Genomic DNA, 8,253 nt, shown 5'->3' on the forward strand with positions numbered 1-8,253 from the left:
GAGAGAGAATGAGAATGAATGACTCCTGAGCTGAGCCCCGTGGACAGAGAGACAGACAGAGGGACAACTTCCTGTTCTGTGTTAAATGCATGTACTGCAGACGTAGCTAAGGGGGCACTCCTGGTAGGACCTGTGCCTGCATGCTCCTCTCTAGAGGCCAGCTAAACCCACTGAGGAGCAAGGATCGCTGAGGGGAGACAAGGACTGAGGGGCCACGGAAGAGAAGGACTTTCTGGGGCAGATCTACGCTTTGTGGGAGCGAGGCACTCTAAAACAGGTATTTCCCTTGCATCATCCTGCCTTAACCGTGTAAAGTTTCGCGGTGCCCCCTGTGGAACAGAGCTCAAAGCTGAGTGACGAATTCCCAACCTCTCTGCACCGGATATGACAAGCCTGAGGGCAGGGTACTGCCCAAGGCTCCTCTTTGCCTCACGAGAGAAGAGAAGACGCAGGGCCTTTCTTCAAGTGCAGTGTTCATTTAGATCCCTTGAGTCACGCTGCAAGCGGGAGGGGCTTCGCAGCGGGGTGTGGGGGAAGCGGGGTGATGTAACAGCTCGCTGAGTCCGCCTTGAAAGTGAGTAGGACTCAGTAATTGTTACTTGATGGGCTCCCGTGAATAACGATTGTTTTGCAACTGGGTTGCCCAGAGTGCCAGGCTCCTAGAGGTAAAAAGTGCTACAATTGGGCCCTGATAGAGTGATTCCTCATGCAGCCTTATGCTCCCAGCCGGCTGGCGGTCCACACAACCAAGTGGGTGAAGAGAACTGGTGGGATTCTTTCCATCTGGAGAGAGGAGATTAAGAACCGGAGAAGCCTAGCCTTGCCCAAGGCCATCCACTAGGAAATTAATAAAGACAGGCATCCCTCCAAAGGCTAAGATACAGAGACCCTCCTTTTGGATGGCACTGCCTTCTGTTGGAGAGCAGCTATACTGCCCATGCACACCAGGATGCTAGTGAAGCCTCGTCCCTGGTCCCTGGTCCCTGGTCCCTGGTCCCTGGTCCCTGGTCCCTGTCTACTGCCATAAAGAAAATTAAAACTAAGATCTATATATCTAGATATTTCTATATATCTATATAGATAGATATCTATACATATATAGAGATATATAGATGTGTGTGTGTGTGTGTGTGTGTGTGTGTACATACATAATTTTTTTTTAATTGAAGCAGTCTTACTATGTAGCCCAAGGTGGCCTGGAATGCAGGATGTAGACTAGGCTAGCCTAAGACTCAAAGGTCTGCTTGCCTCTGCCTCCTAAACGCAGGAATTAAAGTCGTGTGCCACCACACCCAGTCAGTCACATTTGAGATTTTTAAAGTGTGAATGTGGATCTCCTCCTCCTGGCGATACATCATACCACAAGTCTGTTGCAGGAATTTTAAAAAATAGCAAAACACAGAAAACTGTGAGAAATAGTATAAAAAATAAGAACCTGTTATGGTGGTTGATATGACTGTCAACTTGTCAGGATCTAGAGTGACCTCGATAACAATGGTCTGGGCAGGTCTGTAAGGGACCGTCGGTGGTAAGTACATTGAGATGGGAAGAAGCCATTCTGAATGTGGGGAGCTCCCTGCTACAGGCTCAGGTCCCTGTCTGAATAGATGGAAAACGGGCAGACCACAGGCAATCTCTCTGCTCCTGACTGAGGGTGGAGAGCGACCAGGTCCTTGGCCCTGTGAAGATACTTCTTGCCAGGTGTCCCTCAGAGCAGCAAAAGAAGTAACTAACATACAGGTATCTTGGTTACCTCTGTGAATCTCCTTTTTAAAAACTGTATGGGTATTAGGGCTGGAGAGATGGGTCGGCAGTTAAGAGCACTGGCTGCTCTTCCAGAGAACCTGGGGTTCAATTTTTAATGCTCACACGTCTGCTCACAGCTGGCTGTATCTCCAATTCCAGAAGATCTGATACCTTCACAGTCATATGTGTAGGCAAAACACCAATGAACATAAAATAAAAATAAATAAATCTTTAAAAAATGAATGGACAGTCCTTTTTTGTTTTTTGAGATAGGGCTTCTCCATGTAGCCCAGGCTATCCTGGGACTCACTACGTCGACCAGGCTAGCCTCAAATTTAGAGATCCATCTACCTCTGCCTCCCAAATGCTGGGATTAAAGGTGCATACCACCATGCCTGACAGAATACATTTATTAAAGACTAGGTTCATGAAACATTTGGTTATACACTCTGGGCTTTATTTTATTGTTTGCTTGGCTTTTGATTTTGGTTTTCCTACTTATTTCTCCATTCTCCTCCCATGAGATTAGTCTCGTAAGTTTTTTGAGTTTTGCTTTTTAAAATATATATCATTTGAGGCTAGAGAAATTGAGTCAGCAGTTAAGAGCACTTTTTACTCTTCCAGAGGATTCAGGCTCAGCATCCAGCATCACATAGAGGCTCACAACCGTCTATCGCTACAGTTCCAGGGGGGTTGACACTGTCTTCCGACTATACATATAAAATAATAAATCTAATAATGTTTTAACTAAGATGTTATTTTGTGCTAGAGCAATGATTCCACAGTAAAGAATATTCGTGCTTGCTGCTCTTCCTGAGGACCAGAATTCCATTTCTAGCACCCACATTGAGGTGGTTCACAAGCATCTGTAATTCCAGGCAGTCTGATACCTTCTTCCGGCCTCTCCAGTAACCTGCACACACATGTGCACAGACATAAACATACACCTAAACACAAACAAAATCTTTAAGAAAGATAAAATATTTGTGGTTTTATGCATGCTTTAAAAAAAACAAAATTACTAACCCTAAAAGTCATTACTAACAAATGTGCAAGTGACAATATTACTATAAGCAAAACTAATAAAAAGAATAATAGGTCCGGCCTGTGCCTGGCCCAGGGTCAGGAGAGCCGGGAGAGACTGGCCACACTTGGTCATCATGGCACAGCAAGCAGCTTTTCCTATAATATTTAGCAATGAGAGCCAGGAGATACAAGCATCCCACACCAAGAATTATCCTACTGTATTAGACAGGGTTCTCAGCCGGGCAGTGGTGGTGCACGCCTTTAATCTCAGCACTTGGGAGGCAGAGGCAGGCGGATTTCTGAGTTTGAGGCCAGCCTGGTCTACAGAGTGAGTTCCAGGACAGCCAGGGCTACACAGAGAAACCCTGTCTCGAAAAACAAACAAACAAACAAACAAACAAAAATAGATGGGGTTCTCTATAGAGTCAGAGAACTTATGGAATGTCTCTCCATATTAAGGGAATTTATTGTAAGGACTTATAGTCTGTAGTCCAACTAACCCGACAACGGGCAGCTGTGAATGGGAAGTTCAAGAATCTAGTAATTGCTCAGTCCCACGAGGGTAGTTGTTTCAGCTGGTCTGTATAAGCTGGAATTCTGAAGAAGGTTCCAACAGATGTGCTGGCAAGTGCAAGCAGAGAAGAAAGTCCCCTCTTCCAATGTCCTTATGTAGGCCTCCAGCAGAAGGTATGGCCCAGATTAAAGGTGTGTACCACCATGCCCAGATTTGGAACTTCCTCTGTTCCAGACTGGCCTTGAACTCAGAGATCTACCTGTGGCAGACTCCAAGGATTAAAGACGTATACTACCTTGCCTGGGCCTAAACTTTTCATGGCCACTATGCCTCAAGATCTAGATCAAAAGTAACTGTCATCCCGTGTCAAGATCCAGGTCAGAAGCCTGTGTCTTCCAACCTCAAGATCACAGATGTGCCCTCCATTTCTGGATTGTAGTTCATTCCAGATGTAATCAAGCTGACAACCAGGAATAGCCACCACACCTAATTTCACTTCACCAGTGATAAGATGGTAATATAATCTCTCCATGTCCTCTGTGAAGATTCTTCAAAACATATATGTAGATCTATACTTACATACAGATCTATGTCTCTGCCCATCCCCTACTTGACACAGGACTCCCCAAACCCTGATTATACACTGGGTGGTAAGAGTTCTGGAAGACAGGAGCTGTGGGCCATTGAGGTTAAACCTGACCTAGTCTTCCCTGGAAACAGGTTCCTTGTCAGGAATTAAGATGAAAACTCATGTGACTCGTAAAGATATCCCCCCATGGGTGAAAGTTCCTACAGACCTGGAAAAGCCAGAAGTATTGCAAGTCAACAAGCTGGTGCTAAACTCTCTGTTCGGCCCACAGGGATCTCGAATGCCTCACTTCGAGCAGGTGGGCCGGGTCATGTTTGAGCTCAAGACTCTGGAATCTTCCGATCTTACCGAGATCTTAATTTATGGCTCTGAAGAAAAGAAGTTTCGGCCTAAATGGATGCTTCAGTCCATGGCTGAGAGGTACCGCCTGCGCCAGGAAAGAGGCGTGCTCAAGCTGGAGGAAGGCATGAAGGTCCTGGAACTAGACCAGGGTTCCAAGAAGTAAAGCCAGTTTCCAGTCGTTGTGAGTCCCACCTGGACACAGGCTGTGGCTGGCCAGTGTTTGGTTCTGACATGAGGGTTTTTTTTTGTTTTTTTTGGTTTTTTTTGTTTTGTTTTGTTTTGTTTTTGGCCTGACATGAGTTTTAACTTTGTTAGGTCCTTCAAGATATTCTTGGATCCCTACTGTGTATTCTGATGTGAATATCTGCATGTCATCATTAAAACATTTAAGGAGCCAGAAAAAAAAAAAAGAGTTCTGGAAGAACCATTTTATTCTAATGTGAAGTCTTTAGCCCCAGTTCCTGACTCAGAATTCCTAAGACATTTGTAATTTCCTGGAAGACAGGGGTGTTTGACATAAAGTTTATTCCCTAGAATTTTCTGACATCTTCAAGTTCTGCTGACATGACTCTTGGTGGAGTTGGGTGCTCATGGAAGACCACACCATGATTAAAAGGTTGGACTTCCAGCGCCAGCCTCTATTCCTTGCTGGAGAGGGGCTGAGGACGGAGGTGCTATCTATCATGATGTCTACATGTCTATATCACGAAGCCGTGGTAACAATCCCTGGTTCTGAGGTCTTGTACACACAGTTCTGGGGTATTGTACACACAGAAATGGTTGGAGGGCAGTGTCCACAGAGAGTACATGGAAATTCTATATCCTCTTCCTAAGCGCCTTGCCCTCCACATCCCTTCCACCTGGCTGTGAGCCCCTTTACTTTGCAGTGGCTATTGTAAGTCAGCAAATATCTTTCTCTGAGCTCTGCGAGCAGAAGCTCAGGACCCCCCTCAAGCTGCTCAGTCTTAAACACATTATAGCTGGCGTGTGGCGCGGTAACAGTGACTGAACCCCTCATCCTCTGGAATATGACACTGTCCCTGGGAAGACTGTGCAAGAACTGGGCTATACAATGGATAGGACACCAGATAATATCAGCTAGAGAATCGATGGCTATACAGAGGCAGAGGCAGCCCCACCAGGAAGTGTCAGAATTCCACAGAACATGTGAGAAGAGGAAGAACATTTGGGTTCTATTGTCTTTACAGTTTCCTTATATGAGTTGGTGCCATTTGTTGCCAATTTCAACACAAGAACCTGCCTGGAGATATATACCCTCCCCGTTGCCCATCCACTCCTACCCCTACCTCTACTCATCCACATACCCCACCCCCATTCTCACCTTGATGCCCATTCTCCTCGCACAGAACTCGCAGTATTGCTTCTTTGACTTCTTAAGAGTCAAGCAAGTGAGGAGGTATGCCTTCACTTACTGAGTTAGAAAAGAGCCCTCCCCCACCACCACACACACGTACTCCCTGTCACATGGAAGGAGCTCACGCCCATAATATTTAAGTAACTACTTCTGTTTTGTGAGTAGATTTCCATCTCTTCAAGCCAGAGTGACTTGACTAAATCTATCAAGAACATTGGATGGATATCAAGTTTTTCTCTTTCTCCATTCAGTCAACACTAAACCATACAGTTCTAGCCGTTGTTACTCTGCAGCATGCTAAACGCACATTTGCTGTGCACATTTCAAAGGGAAAGACATATTTGGAGATCCCCTCTCCAGAGGAAAAAGTCTTTTGGTGGTTTAAATATGCTTGGTCCAGGGTATGCTTGGTTCAGGGAGTGGCACTGTTATGTCTAGTTGATTCCAGCACCACTGTCCTGACTTTGTTTATCTCTGTTCCCCAGTTATCTGTACAGATGTGGACAGACCTTAAGCCACTTTATATCACTAAAAGGTGATAAACAGAATAATGGATATGTATGTCACTTGACAAATTAAAGCAAAAGAGACAATCAGTGTTTTCAGATGGGATTTTCTATGAAGGCTAGACCAAGCAGGCCCAAACCACTAGCTAGGTCATGTTTTGTGTTTGTTGTATCTGTTGTGGGCTGTGTCTGCATCTGTGTTTGTGTGTGCACATGCCTATACACACATGTGTGCTTGTGCATGTAGAGTTCAAACGTCAACATCATCTGTCTTCTTTAATCACTCTCCACCTTAGTTTTTGAGACAGGGTCTTCCGCTGAACCTGGGACTTGCCTGTTTGGCTAGGCTGGCTGGCTACGAGCTCTAGGGATCTGCCTGTGTGGGCCACAGATTCATACTGCCATTCCCAGCTTCTCCCTGGGTACAGGACTCTAAACTGAAACCCTCAGGCTTTACAGTAAGGACTTTGCAGACTTAGCCATCTCTGCAGTGTCTAGATCGTAACTGTCCTCTCTCTCTCTCTCTCTCTCTCTCTCTCTCTCTCTCTCTCTCTCCTCCTTCCTTCCTTCCTCTTTCTTTCTTTCTTTCTTTCTTTCTTTCTTTCTTTCTTTCTTTCTTTCTTTTTTGTTTGTTTTTGAGACAGGGTTTCTCTGTGCAGCCCCGGCTGTCCTGAAACTCACTCTGTAAACCAGTCTGGCCTCAAACTCAAGAGATCTGCCTGCCTTTGCCTCCCAAGTGCTGGGATTAAAGGCGTGCACCACTACTGCCTGGTGATCAGAACTGTTCTTATTCCAAAATTTAAGTGTCAACTTTAATATATATATATTGCTATTCACTCAAATCTTTTTCCCCATACACGGAGATTTGCTTCTGCTATTCTGAGAAGAGAGTTTCCATTTCTCTGTTCATAAACATTGTAGGTTATTTACATCGAAACTCGCAGGAAAATACTATAATCCCCTAAATAGTGGCCTCTTGTGTTCCCTTTCCCTTGTGGCAGGGGGGCCTCTGGAGAACACCATCCTCCTCTCTCTGTGGCTCCAGTTCTCCTTATCTTTTTCTGCCATTACAAAGCTGGGTTAACACCTATCTGGAAAATACAAGGAAGAGGCCTCCTCAGGTAAGACAACATTACGGGCCAGGCAATGGTGGCACACGCCTTTAATCCCAGCACTTGGGAGGCAGAGGCAGGCAGATTTCTGAGTTCGAGGTCAGCTTGGTCTACAAGTGAGTTCCAGGACAGCCAGGGCTATACAGAGAAAAAACAAACAAACAAAGAAACAAACAAAACCAACCAAACAAAAAGACAACATTATGGGTTTTGGTGGTGTTGATGTGTAGGGTACATAGACAGACAGACAGACAGACAGACAGACAGACAGACACACACACACACACACACACACACACACAGAGCCATGCAGACTTGTTCCCACAAAATGAGTCCTTGATGATAGGAAGAAAGTATCAATTTATTTGATTGTCGGTTCTCGGGAGAAAGAATTCCAGAACTAGCCGGGCGGTGGTGGCACACGCCTTTAATCCCAGCACTTGGGAGGCAGAGGCAGGCGGATTTCTGAGTTCGAGGCCAGCCTGGTCTACAGAGTGAGTTCCAGGACAGCCAGGGCTACACAGAGAAACCCTGTCTCAAAAAAACAAAAAAAAACCAAAAAAAAAAAACCAACAACAAAGAATTCCAGAACTAAACCTGGAATCAGACACCACAAACCAAGAGCTGAGAGGCATTTCTGTGTTTCCTCAGTCTCTCCTACAAAGTCCTGCCTGGTCCCCTGATACCTCCTTACTCAGCTTCTCTCCTCCCAACACTTCATTCCCCCTTCCTCATCCTATCTCTTCCTCCTCCCATCCTTCCTTCCTTCCTTCCTTCCTTCCTTCCTTCCTTCCTTCCTATTTTTGGATATGCATGGAATATTTTTGGTGTTATAGGGATGAACACATGTGATACCCAGTGCTCTGGCATCTCAGTCAGACAGGAGACCAGGCCAGCCTGGGAACAAGCAGGCCTTCCTGGGTAAGTTGACTGCCATTGGGCCTGGTAAGGTTAGATCCCTCTGCAGTACTATGTGGAGACTGAAGATGAGACTCCGAGATTACGAGCACTTGCTGCTCCTCTAAAGGAACTGTACTCAGTTC

The 8,253-nt window shown here is 45.5% G+C and overlaps 1 pseudogene; it reads left to right on the forward strand.

The window, feature by feature from the left end:
• LOC114629694 overlaps positions 1–4,380 on the forward strand; it is a 68,988-nt pseudogene extending 64,608 nt beyond the window's left edge.
• Positions 4,381–8,253: the final 3,873 nt, after the last annotated feature.

The sequence above is a fragment of the Grammomys surdaster genome, unplaced genomic scaffold, assembly GCF_004785775.1.
Source record: "Grammomys surdaster isolate TR1022 unplaced genomic scaffold, NIH_TR_1.0 314, whole genome shotgun sequence".
Classification (NCBI taxonomy): Eukaryota; Metazoa; Chordata; class Mammalia; order Rodentia; family Muridae; genus Grammomys; species Grammomys surdaster.